Genomic DNA, 13,534 nt, shown 5'->3' on the forward strand with positions numbered 1-13,534 from the left:
TCTACGGCACTCCACTGTACGTCACTCCACTGTATGCCAATCCACTCTACACTATTCAGCTGTAAGCAACTCCACTATACAACATTCTAGTCTAGGCTGGTCCAATCTATGACACTCCATGTGTACCACTCCACTGTACGCCACTCTAATATATGGTATACCACTGTACACCACTGCTGTGTACGCCACTCCACTCTACACCACTCTAATTACCCCACTCTTCTTTACACCACTCCACTCTATATTGATCTACACTATGCCACTTCAGTCTATGCCACTGCACTCTACGCTAGTCCACTGTACACTACTCCACTCTACTCTATTCCACTGTATGTAACTCCACTCTCACCACTATACTCCCTGCTATTCCACTCTATGCAACTCTTCTCTAAGCCAATCCACTATATGCCACTCCAACGTAAGCTATGCCGGTCTACGCCAATACACTCTACGACACTCCACTGTTCAACACTCCATTATATGCCATTTCACTCTATGCCGGTCCCCTCAGCGAGACTGCACTCTACGCTATTCTACTGTATACCAATACACTGTACCTCACTCCACTCTATGCCTCTGTAGTCTATGCTACTCCACCATACGCTATTACACTCTACCACACTACAATCAACACCACTCCACTCTTCACCACTCCACTGTATGCCATTCCACTCTACTCCACTCCCTTGTACGCCACTTCAATCTACACCTCTCTATTATATGCTAATCCACTGTATGCAAATGCACTCTATGCCACTCAACTCTACCCTATTCGACTCTATGTCCTCCTACTCCACCCAACTCCAGTGTACGCCACTAAACTGTACACTATTCCACTGTATGCAGTGAGGAGTTACCCACAGAGACTGGCCTGCCACCTGGTCCAATGGCCAAACCCCCAGCTGGCAGCCAATCCCATGCTACAAACAGCCTTTGGCTGTGAGCAGTGGGGGTTGGCCACATGGCTTGGCCTGCCACAAGGCCCTGTGTCCAAACCACCAGCAGGCTGCCAATGCCACGCACAGCCTTTGTTGTGCACGGCATAGAGTTGGCCTTCAGACCCGGGAGACCCCATGCCCTGAGGCCAAAGCATATATATTAAGGGGAGGTGGGCATGCAGCCTTCTTGCTCAGCCTTGATTGACCCCAGGGACCCTATTCCCTGGGGCCAGTTCAATAAAAAGGGGAGGGGGCAGCATGGCCACTCTCCTCAAGCCTTAAAAGGCCCTAGGGACCCCATCCCCTGGGGCCAAATACAAAAAAAGGAAAGGGACCATGCAGCTTCCCTCCTGGGCATTTTTAGGGTTCTAGAGACCCCACCCACAGCCAAATTCTAAGGGCCCTGACCAACACTTACTATAACTTGCACACCCCCATACAGAGAGTTGTAGCTAGAATAAATTATCTATAACTCACACCTTCCCCTTGCACTGCTTATACCCTTTCATATTACATCACTTATAGCACATTAAATCAGAGTATTTATAACAAAATTCATGACATTTCAAATGACATTGATTATAAAAAGAGGGAGCATGGTGGAGGGCCGAGTTGGAGTTAATTTAGTCTGGCTAGCGAGTTATTTACATTCTGTGTGGAGGTGAGCGAGTTATAGTAAGTTTGGGCAAGGTGTTAATTATAACTATAAAGTTATAACCATAACTTTTCAATGTTTATGTAATCTAAGTTGGTTTTGTATGGAAATATTAAATTAGGTTTTTCTAACAATAACTAATCTTAAACCTTTGGTTTTTTCGTTGAATTTGTATTTAAAAAAAAATATGTTTCCAAGAAGAAGTGTCCCAGAGGGAAACATTCAGGGACTCCATTGTGTTGGATTGTTTTTCTTCAGCACCTGGAGGAAAAAAAGTTAATTTCAAACTTACTACGTGCAAAGTTATTTCACATTGGAACATTAAACAATATTCATTCAGAACCACACCAAAGCGAAAACTCCTGTAGGCAAATTATTTAATCAGGTTTGCCCATGTGAAAAAAAGGTGTAAGAAGGAGAAAGAAGAGGCTGAAGCAGGAAGATCGGCAGGGGACGCTTCTTCGGTTAATGCAACACCTTTGGCTTCTTCAGGTTTGCCAGCACCTCCCGCTGCATCTGTCCCTCCAGTACACCTTCTAATTATTCTACTCCATTAGCACCTCCACCAACACCTGGTGCATCAGTCCCTTCACCAGTACCTGCTCATGGTAGTGCTGTGCCAATACATCTTTTCAGGCAGAATTACAATATAATAGAGCAATATGGCAGTATAATCCGTTATGGTGGCTTCATCGTAGATGGTAATTTAATAATAGACTACTACAGTGAAATCTGATTGTATTTAGTAAACATAACACAAAGTCAACCCATCATTGTTTTCCTTTTTATGTGTTTTCAGACAAAACTCACATTTCTGTTACACTACTGTGTCATCATTTAGAACATTTACAGTTTAAGATTATCATAGGGTAGTAGACATCAAGAAACACTAGAGAAAAACAAAACACTTGGATTGTTAAAAAAATCATAGATGTTGTGCATGCCCAACTTTTAAAATAGTTTACTAAATAATATGATATGTGTGAAAGCATAGCAGACAACAATACAGATAGAAGATTTTTACAAAGGACATCACCCATGCCAGGCCACCTAATGACATATCCCCTAAATGATCTAACTGCTGCTCATAAGTACCATTTCGTGAAACCGCCATATGGATCCATGTAGAATATATCTGTTTTATGAAGAAATATATAGATGGATGTGATGAGGTATAATTTTCAGTTTCTCTTTTATGTCTCTGAAGACAAAATAGAGCTCTATTGCTAACAGTCAGCAGATTATCTATGGTTTTTAGTGTTATTTAGTAGTATTGGGCTTTGTCTATAGCCCACTTGTGGTATTAACCAATCGCATAATGCTTTCCTTCTCAATTTGATTTCTAACCTAGATTTCTATTAGCTTTGATTGTCAAGTGACCAGAAATGGGTGTTTCAAATGCCTTTTTAATAATGTCAAACCTCATTGCTTTACACTAGTTAATTTACTTGCCTCATTTTGGTTTTTCGTAGCATTCTTTTTTAGATTTCAATAACTGCCATGGTACTTTCCAGATACTTTCGAGAAAGTACCACGGTACGTCTGTTTAAAGGGTCTATGAAAGATACACTGAAGAAAAAAACCTCCTTAAATAATCACCACCAAACTTTGCATCATCAGTCGATGTAGAAAAAATAATAGGTCTGCAAAGTCTCCTGGAAATTCATCAAATGATGAAAAAGTTATATGCAAGCAATAATCTGAGGAATTCATATCTATTGGAGCCCTAACTATAACTACAGAGTGGCTATCTATCTATCTATCTATCTATCTATCTATCTATCTATCTATCTATCTATCTATCTATCTATCTATCTATCTATTGCTCGATCGCTAGATATATAGATATATAGTTAAATATATAGCTAAATATAGAGGGAGGTAGGTAGATAGATAGATAGATAGATAGATAGATAGATAGATAGACAGATAGATAGATAGATAGATAGATAGATAGATAGATAGATAGATAGATAGATAGATAGATAGATAGATAGATAGATAGATAGATAGATAGATAGATAGATAGATAGATAGATAGATAGATAGATAGATAGATAGATAGATAGATAGATAAACAGACAGACAAACGGATTGACGGACGGGCATACGGATGGATAGACAGGTAGATAGATAGATAGATAAATAGATAGATAGACAGACAGACAGACAGACAGACAGACAGACAGACTATGGCTATGTAGTGCCAGGTTATGTAGTGAATGCAATACTTGTGTAGGTCCTTATTTTGACTGCAATATAGTGTCACACAACCACTCGTATTCATACACTATTTGTGCGTTTGAATGGACACATCTGAATACTACATGTTGTGTATTACAATTGTATAGTGGCACATTCTTGAGCTGGTTTTATTATATTTGTTTTTATTACAGGCGACTTCGTTCTACAGTGCAGTACTATGTAGGGTCGGAATTGTACCAAAGCTCGAGGCAGCATGGCAGTGGCATTTTCATTTAAATTGATCCAATTTTTATGCTGGTACACCAGTCTAGTTGTAAAACAGTGTCATTAGTTACATTCAGGTTTACAAGACTTTCGTGTTCTTTGGGTAAAAGGTCACCTTGAATATTAACCATTGTAAAACACAGTGCCAAAATCATTGCAGTGCACTTCGTTCATTGTGTGGCATGCTACAAATCCAGCACAGGTTGATTTAACTTCGTTTAAAGCAATGCCATTAAGAATTAACTCTCGAAAATTTGCTAAAATTTAAAAAATGAAGTATCTATTGAAGAAAAGGATCAAACCACAAAAATCACAATTAAGGTCCCTCTAAAGTGCTTGTCATCATATAATGTGCATTTGGACGATTTGCAGAAGACCAAATGCATTATGGGATGATAAAGCTCACCTTGGAGAGGCTTAATGCTTAATTAAAAGGACGAGTGCTGCTATAAATGCACCGATGAGATAAAGCCCTACTCATTCTTAAATCTTACAGAGCCAAAGTGTCTGGCTGAGTTTTAATTAATAGAGTTCTATATGGGTTTCTCAGAAATAATAGTAAAACGTGGAAGAAGAAAACGATGCCCCTGAATAAAATCTATAGAGTGTTTTTTTCTAATATTTCACAAGAAATAATTTCAATGTAATGTAAGGGCTATGTATCCTAATAAAAGGAAGTTTGTGGAAGATGGAAGCTTTTACTCAATGCACCATTGTGACGTTCACTTTGTTCATCCCTTGACCACAGTTCAGGAGCGAATGTTTCTCTTTTATCTTGCTTAGTTATCTTCAAATTCTTTTACATCATCACAAAGTTATAAAAGTTGTGGCATGATTATATCATGAAGTGCGGAGAAACTCCCATCTATGCGGAACCATCTGCTGGTGTAATAAATGCAATAGCATGCGCTGGCAAAGCCACGAGGTCTGGCCTTGGCAAGCTGGTGCGATTTATTTTCCTTTTTTTTCATTGCACAAATATGACACAAAAAGAAAAAAACTGAAAACAAGGTGCCACCTAAAAGGTCTGCCATTTGTTTGCAGTCCAGATGTAAATTTTAGCAAGCAGGTCTTCTTACAACATGTATACAAACCCTATTTATTTTGAATGCATATGACAGGAAGGTACCATCCTTAATAATGGAACGAAAGATAATATTACCTTGCATTACTGTACCATGAAGGCAAGTGCGGTTATTTACTGATGGACTCATTTAGAGTTAAGTAAACTGGTGCTTTCTAAGACTTTTTGTATTCAATATTACAATAAGATATCCTGTCTGCCATGTTACAAGTGCATTGACATATAATGCACTTGAAATTAGCTGGATGGGATATCCGTCACCCTTGTGATAGAGTACCCATCCACCAATCTCTAAACCTGGCCCCAAGTCTGAGCGCAGGTGTCAGCGGGTGGAACAAGATCCAAAACATTACATTAATTTACTTAGCGTTATAAAAGCCTATGGGGGCAGGGAAAAGTGTGCCACATGAACCCTCACACAAACTTTAGTAAATGTAAATCAAAAATAAATGGGATAAAGGATGGGAAATGAAAAGTATAGGCAACTTAAAGTATTGGCCCTCTTGCCTTGGCCTTGCCATTGAATTGCATTTCTTTTTAGGTGCATGTGCACTTATGATCAGGAAAAATGCCATTCTCACAGTGGAAGAGAGCAAATAGCTGAGGTGAACTGACCCAATCACCTAATTGTATGACATGATGGCAGGAGCAAAATGTGCATGACAGTTAAACAGATCATTTGATGAAGAGGGCCTACCCATGCGTATTGATTTATTTATAAATTCTTTGGATTACATGATACTAGCAAGACTCTCTAGGCCAAACCTAAAAATGATCTTACCAGTGAAGACCCCCTACTAGGGACCTGCCAAAGAAGACACAGAGAAATGGAACAGAGACCATGGTCGTCATTAAAAAAAACAGTATATATGCATGGAATTAGCAAGCTAAGCACGTCTTGGATACATATTTTAATTTTAGGTCTGCAAGAGAGAGAAACGAAGAGACCAAAACGAAGTGGAATGGATTGTGTAGGAGTGTCGAGAAAATTCTACTTTGAAGAAAGAAAAAAGATTATGTAGGAACGTGAGAGAGAGAAAAAACAATTCCAGCAGCATGCTGAGATAGACAATATTATCCTTTACATAGGCCTTACCATCTAGATAACTCACCCAAGCTAAACGAACCAATAAATAGTCTCAGCCCGTTTCTAAATCTAAGAAGCACTGCATGAAACTTATCGTCAAATAAGACGGTCTGTTTTCTTTGTCACCTTGTATCTCCTCTCTTCTTAATCAAGCAGCTTTAAGTCTGGAAAAAGACGCATACATGACTTAGAAGAAACTCTCGATCCATTATTAGCCGGGCTGGCTTTGGCACTGGTGGCGCCCCCGCTGCAACAATCACTAGTGGCGCCCCCACACCCCATGACTGCCTCCTTGGATTCTCTCACTACCATCTGCAAAAGTGCTCCTCATCTCTCCTATCGTAAGATATTGCTAAACACAGCGCCTCCCTGAGGTCAGAGCACCCCCCTCCACAGGTCAGCGCCCAGTGCACCAGTTGCACTGCCCTAAAGCCGGCCCTGATTATTAGGATGGGAGTGACAATCTACATTTTTACCCTCTTTTCACACATAATAGGGTTACAATTTGAGAACAAACTGCAGAGGCTCCCACTGTATGTGGGAGGGGAAACCTGCTGCGAATTGTGGGAGCAGCGGGTTTCATTTCCCCGAGTTTGCATGGATCGGAAATGGTATAACACACGCTTAACCGTATTGTTCCCCATTTGGGAATGCCCAACTGGTAATATGGCTCAAATTGTGCACCACCCTTATTTGTGCACTGTGCAATATCACAAGATAGTGAGCGCGCAATTTGTACCCGATTATTTGCACCCTCATCGTGATGCCTTCTCAAATAAATGACAAAATGAATTAGCGATATTTCTACCTATCACTGAGAGTGAGTCACTTTAGAAAGTATGTTCAATACATTTCTTGCGGTGTTCTTTATGATAGATTCTCACCAGCTCTTTCCAAGAAAAAAAAACACTATCTACAATGCAAACCCAATGGCAACTTTCACAATATTAAAACAATCTTTAATAGTTACACAAGGACAAAAGCATCATTTGAGAAAAATGCTGGAGATGAAGGTGCAGTGGAATGACACTTCTGCAAACTGGGAATTCCAGTAACTCAGATAATCGGTTGCACGGAGCAGTTGTAGGTATGATATATCTAAGGTTGGAGAGACATATAAAAACGAAAACTGAAAGCCAGCAATAGCATGATCGACTGGATAGCCTGGGAAAAGAATTTGATCTTAACCACTTGACTGAAGGCAAAAGAGAAGATTCATCAGGCGCTAAGGAATACTCTGATGACAGTTATTTTTAATACAAGAAAAACAGAGTGACTGACATATAACTAGCTACAGGTTAAACTCCCAAACTCCGGATGTGGTGGCAACAACGGATCTATTAAAAACTCAAGAATAGCTAGTGAAAAGGATTTCATGGATGACTGTCAAGAAATTCGGGACAGTGATCTTCAACTAAACACAGTGAATGAAGACTGACAACTACAACAACAAACAGAGCAGTAAACTAGAGGCTTCTTAGGCATGAGTTAAAAACAAAAACTATTTTTCTCAAATGTGATTAAGATTAAAAGTAAGTGATGTTCAATTTTCCAAGATGCACTTGCCTTTACGACACATTAAACTCTTAGACATAACTCAGATTTCAAAAGTCATAAAAGATTCTGGCTATAGACTAACTCCTTTGGGGAGAAAATGTCACTTTGCCATGGGTTTTAATGTTCTTACAAGACAAACCAGTCTTCTATCTAAGAAAACCATGCCATCAAAAAAATCTCCTGTAATTTGCGTTACTCAAAATACACAAACGTTTAGAAATTTCGCCCACATTAAGAAAAACAAGTATCGTCCTAGGTTGCAAGGTAACAGGCGACATACCAAGAAAAAAAACACGGGTACAAGGAAACAGTTATGCAGGAGGTAGTGTCTTGACAGGCACAGCACTATGGCATGATGAGTAATTGAGCAGTAACCTCGGCTTATTCACAGAACTGATTCCAACAGCTCAGCTCAGCTGAGAGTTTCATGTAAAAGTATAGCTGCAAAAACACTTAGCAGTAGGTCAAGTCTGACATACTGCTCAGGTGTCAACAGGAATGTCAGAAAAAAGATGAACAATTCCAGTAGATTCCTAAGGAGTGGTGCCTGATGTATGGACTCATATCCGACAAAGAGACACACAACTCATCTTTGAGGATTCACTTTTATCCTATCTAGTGCACAGAGCTGGTGTATATTTAACTCGTTTCGACTTGTAATGCTACCAAGGTAAGTTTAATTTTCCATCACCAATGTCAGGTACCCACATTTTCAGCAGTTGTCTGAGCCCTACTACCATGAATGTGTTCTAACAATAAGGACTGCCAATGGCTCAGATGCCAGGAGCAGTACACTAAAACAAAAATAATGAATGCAAATAAAATGTAACATTTATTAAAACACATAATCATAATTGTAAATCTATCTCATAAATCATAAATTAAATGTATCTTTTTTTTAGAAACTGCAAACCTATCAGTATACATTCCATATAGCTGTGCACTTTCTTCCAATAGTCAAAAGTGTCAAAATTCCCATCAGTAAGGCCCTTTGCTTTACTCAGCAGTCAATAAACTGCTTCGACAAAGCCAGTGGGTCTCTCCTTTGATACCGGGTGTCGACCTACTGGCTTTTTTTCAAATACGTACACAAATGTATCACAGACATTATTTAATATTTTGTATTGTGTTTTATGAAAAACCACTACAAGTTACTCACTCTATAAGTGTGTGCAGGGCCGGACTGGCTACCGGGCGTTTTGGCATGCTGCCCAGCTGGGGGCTGATGTCACTGCGGTGGGGGCTAATTTCGTTGATGGAGACCTGTCTGTGCTTTGAAATAAACAAAGCAAAACTAATTTCGTTTAGCACACGCAGGTCCCCATCAACGAAATCAGCCCCCAGCTCGGCAGCATGCCAAAACACCCGGTAGCCAGTCCGGCCCTGAGTGTGTGCATGTCCACTGGAAATCTTGCAATGCTTTTTCATACAGTATAACAAAAACCATTACAAGGTGGCCACTATGTGTGCGTGGCCATTTTGAAATGGTGTCTAACCATTCAAAAACGTCTGCATGATGATATATTAGTCAGTCAGTCAAGTAATCTTTATTTCGGTCAAAGACCATCAAAGATACAAAATTACAGACAAGTAAATAACCAATACACAAGGATAAAAAACAAAATTTTAAAAATGTCAGTTATACAAATTATTTACAGATAAAAAGAAGGGAAAAAAAAAGTTTAAAACAAGAGGAGAAATATGAATTTCCCTGAATTGTCAGTAAAAGAACAGGGATCTCATGAATTTATGGGAAGGATTTTCTCCTACGCCACATGGCATTAATAAAACGTGAAACCGAGAAAACTATGGGCGTGGAGGTGTTGATTTTAAAGGTGTTGAGTGCCTGTTTATAGTTGCTAACCCCAAGATTTCTGCAAATGGAGACAAGCCAGCGATATCGCATTAGCTTGTACCCAGTACAGAAAAAAATACATGGGCGACAGACTCTTCCTTACCCTGGCAAGCCGGACAAACCAAAGATTTGTCGTTCGACCATTTGCATGAGAATGCCCTTAGTGGGTGTGTGCCGTATCTGAATTGGAGATACAGTTTCCTCGCACAGAGCGGCACTACCTCATCGAGAAATGGCTCTAATCTATTGACAGTTTTTTGATTAAGATAGTCTAGTATAAGTGAACCCAGCCCGGGATTACTGAGAATAGTCGAGATGTAATAGGTGCGGTGTAGATCGACTAGGTCGGCACGAGAAATCTCAGCACAAAATGAGGCTGGGTTCGACCACAAACCTGGGATACCCAGTTTCACACTTGCGTTCTTTATGAACGCAAACCAGGGCAATTTGTGGGTTCCCGCAAGTGACAGCAGCTCTTGAGTTTCAAGTCTGAAGTACAACAATTCCGGGGTAACCCAGAGTCTACGCCAGTATAATAGAGGGCGTAAGGTAGCTACTTCTTCAATAGATCTAATGCCCAGGTCCATTCTGATGGGAATGAGAGGGGTACTAGAAGGTAGAGCCAACAATGATCTATAGAATACGTTTTCCGCCCTGGAGATGTCAAGAATCGAAGAATGGCCCCAGAGTTCAGCGCCATTCAAAATGGCGCCACGTGCTTGACTTCTATATATTTCCACGACAGGAGTGACTGGCTTGATGGAAGACTCTCTATGGAGCCTTAATATACCCCCTGTGGTTTGTGCCAGTCTTAATTTGGCTTTAGCCAGTTGGGGACCCCACTCCATTCTGTCAGTCAGAGTGATGCCCAGATATTCAAACACGGTGACCCTATCGAGTACTATACCATTCAAACAGGGATTGGGACATCTGGTCTTTGGTGGATTGCAGACCATAAATTTGGTTTTTTGCGTATTGATCACCAAACCCCTTATGTGGCAGAAGTTGGCAAAACTGTCCAGGGCACGCTGAATGCCCATAGGCGATTTAGAAAGCAGGAGGGTGTCGTCTGCAAACATTAGTGCAACCACCTGATCATTGAGTAGTTTTGGGGCATCAATGTCTTTAACCTCTTTAAGGTGGGTGATGAGTGCGTTCACAAAGAGACAGCATAGAGTGGGGGCCAAGACACAGCCCTGTCGTACTCCTCTCGCTACTGGAAACCTAGGTGTTAGAGCACCCTGTTTGCCACTACTAACTTGAGTGAAGTTGTCCAGGTGAAGTCTCCTGATGATGTTAAGAAGATTAACGGGAACCGCTTAACCACAATTAAATTACTCTAACAGACCATAAGTGGTCAGTAGGGGTGCATGTTATGGGAAACTGTGACGTGCTACGTGAGGGGATATATCTTCCATCACCTGAAGGTGAGCAAGGAAAAAATTCCTTTTTATTTAGTTACCCTCACACACCCTAGTGGTGTCATGCTTCATCATCGGGTCACCCCGACGCCTATAAGTCGGGGTGGGCTCAACCACAGCGTTGGGAGCTCTTTGAAGAAGTATAAGACCTGGGGGGCTGAAAGATTAAAACACCTCAGACAGATCCCCGGTATCCCTTTATTTTTGGGTCTGCCTGGGTTATTAAAACAAAAAAGTATGGGTCTTATTGGAAGTCTTATGGTCCTAAGACCCTAGTGCCAACATGTTTCAGTCCATATATGGCCGTGAAGGTCCTGGACTTTCTTCAGGGCAAAGTAGGCCTCCCTAGGGGACAGGAGAGGGGAGTCCCTATCCTGTACGTAGTTCAAGGGCAGAGTAGCTGCTCCTTGTGTAAGTGATTGGTTATTTATCAATCACGCGCCATCCTCCATCTGAAAAGAGAAGAACAAACGACAAAGAAACAAACAACATACTTTTTTATGACTTCATAGTGGTATTTCCACAATGCTGTGTCCCCAAAAACGTGCTTTGGAAAAAGACCAAAACCACAGGTGCCAAAATGTGTCTATGACATAGTGGTGTTCACCTCTTTCCAAACATGTGCCACTCGTATCCGTATCTGTACATAATATTACTACGTGACAGATAAATAGTGTGGTGGCGAATTTGCTCATATCCTGACAAATAGTTCATGCCAGTAGGTCTATATTATCTCAGTAAAAACTCTATGTATCGCTCTCACTCATCACTCACACCGTGCTAGTGAATAAAAACAATGACAATGATCATGTATAATGATCGTTATCTTTCCTTTTAAAAAGGTTGTGCAGGATACATCAATAAACGTCCTTACCCAAATTCTGGAGGGTTCCTGTATCTCGGGGAACCGTAAGGCTTCTAAGGGTAGCTCTATAGTCAAACCCTGTCATAATGGCCCCGAGTGGGAAGAGGAAATGCGAAAAGGCAGGGTGAAGGGTAATATTCAGAATGGAGCTTATGTTCGCAGGCGCTCCCCATTTGGGGAAACATGATCATACTCGGATGTCTGTGTGTTCGCCCGTGACTTACTTCATCAAGAGTCCTGCCCCACCTGCAAACCTATTTGGCTTCGGTTCCCGGCTCTCGCGTCGATAGGACGGTAGCCGGTGGTTTTTGTACTTCCGTATTGTTCATTAGCTCGTAAATGTGCGCTCGTAGGCGCGTACTTTGTGACGTAGTGACGGTCACTACGTAGAAGGGGGAATGATGGGAATTGTAGTTTGAAATCTTACTAGCATCATTCCTTTGTTGCGATCAATGCTGATAAGAAGATATGTTATCATGGTCTTTATGATTATGTTATCCCAGATAGAATATGGGGCTGTGAGACGGAGATTTTTTACGCATTGTTTATCTATTTATTATTTGGCGCTGATAGGCGCGTGTTGCGTGATGACATAGCCGTCTCTGTATAAATGAAAGAATCATGGGACATGTAGTGTGTATTACCGAAAGAGAGTTAATGGCAATAAATGCTGATACGTCGATTAATGTATCAAGGCCTCTGTTGGTGTGTATATCCACATAAAATTATGTAGGATATAGGGCCCACAACTTTATTTAAAAACATGTTTTGAAAGTAAAAAACCTTTTTATAGATGACCTGTTGGCGTTTACAAATAAGGAGGTAATGTCTAACATTGTAATATCAACATACACGCAGAAGTGAGGTTGTCTTAGTACATGTATTTGATAAGGTATCAATAACATAATAAAGATCTATGTTTTTAGATGATACTTTCAGGGACACTATAATGGCCATATGGTTGTCTTCTCAAAAGGGTTTTTCACGTGAAATCAACCATAGTGGGACCAATCATAATGAATCGGAAAGAAGAGCAAAAAAGATCATGATTATGGATGGATCAGTGTTTATCCGATCAATTGATTCCACGGTATACAGTCGTTGAGGCCCCTCTCATGGGTCTTCAAACGGTGGACCCACCGTTGTTCTCGCTCCAGGAGTTTCCGTTGTAGGTTATTCGTGTTTTTAACCTTTTCTATAACCGTCCATTTAATTTCCGTGTCCTTGTGTTTTTTTCTCATTATAGTGTGCAGTAAGTCTGGTTGCTGTTATGGCACGCCGTATTGTGCTTCTATGTTCGCTAATGCGAATTTTCACTTTGCGGCTCGTCATTCCAATGTACATCAAGTTACATGGGCATTTGATCATGTAAATCACTGATTCTGAATTACAATTAGTATGTGATCTTTGTTCCCAAGGAGAGTATAGGCCCAATTCTATTGTCTTAGTGTGTTCTGTGAAAGGGCATGCTACACAGGATCCACAAGGATAGTGTCCAGTAACCTGGGGAGTGCTCCAAAGGGTCATTTGATTGGTAGTTTTGGGTGTAGATGTGTCGGTGTGTACTAATACGTCTCTCAAACTTGTGTTCTTTCTGAATGAG

The sequence above is a fragment of the Triturus cristatus genome, chromosome 2_1 (assembly GCF_964204655.1).
Source record: "Triturus cristatus chromosome 2_1, aTriCri1.1, whole genome shotgun sequence".
In the NCBI taxonomy this organism is placed as follows: domain Eukaryota; kingdom Metazoa; phylum Chordata; class Amphibia; order Caudata; family Salamandridae; genus Triturus; species Triturus cristatus.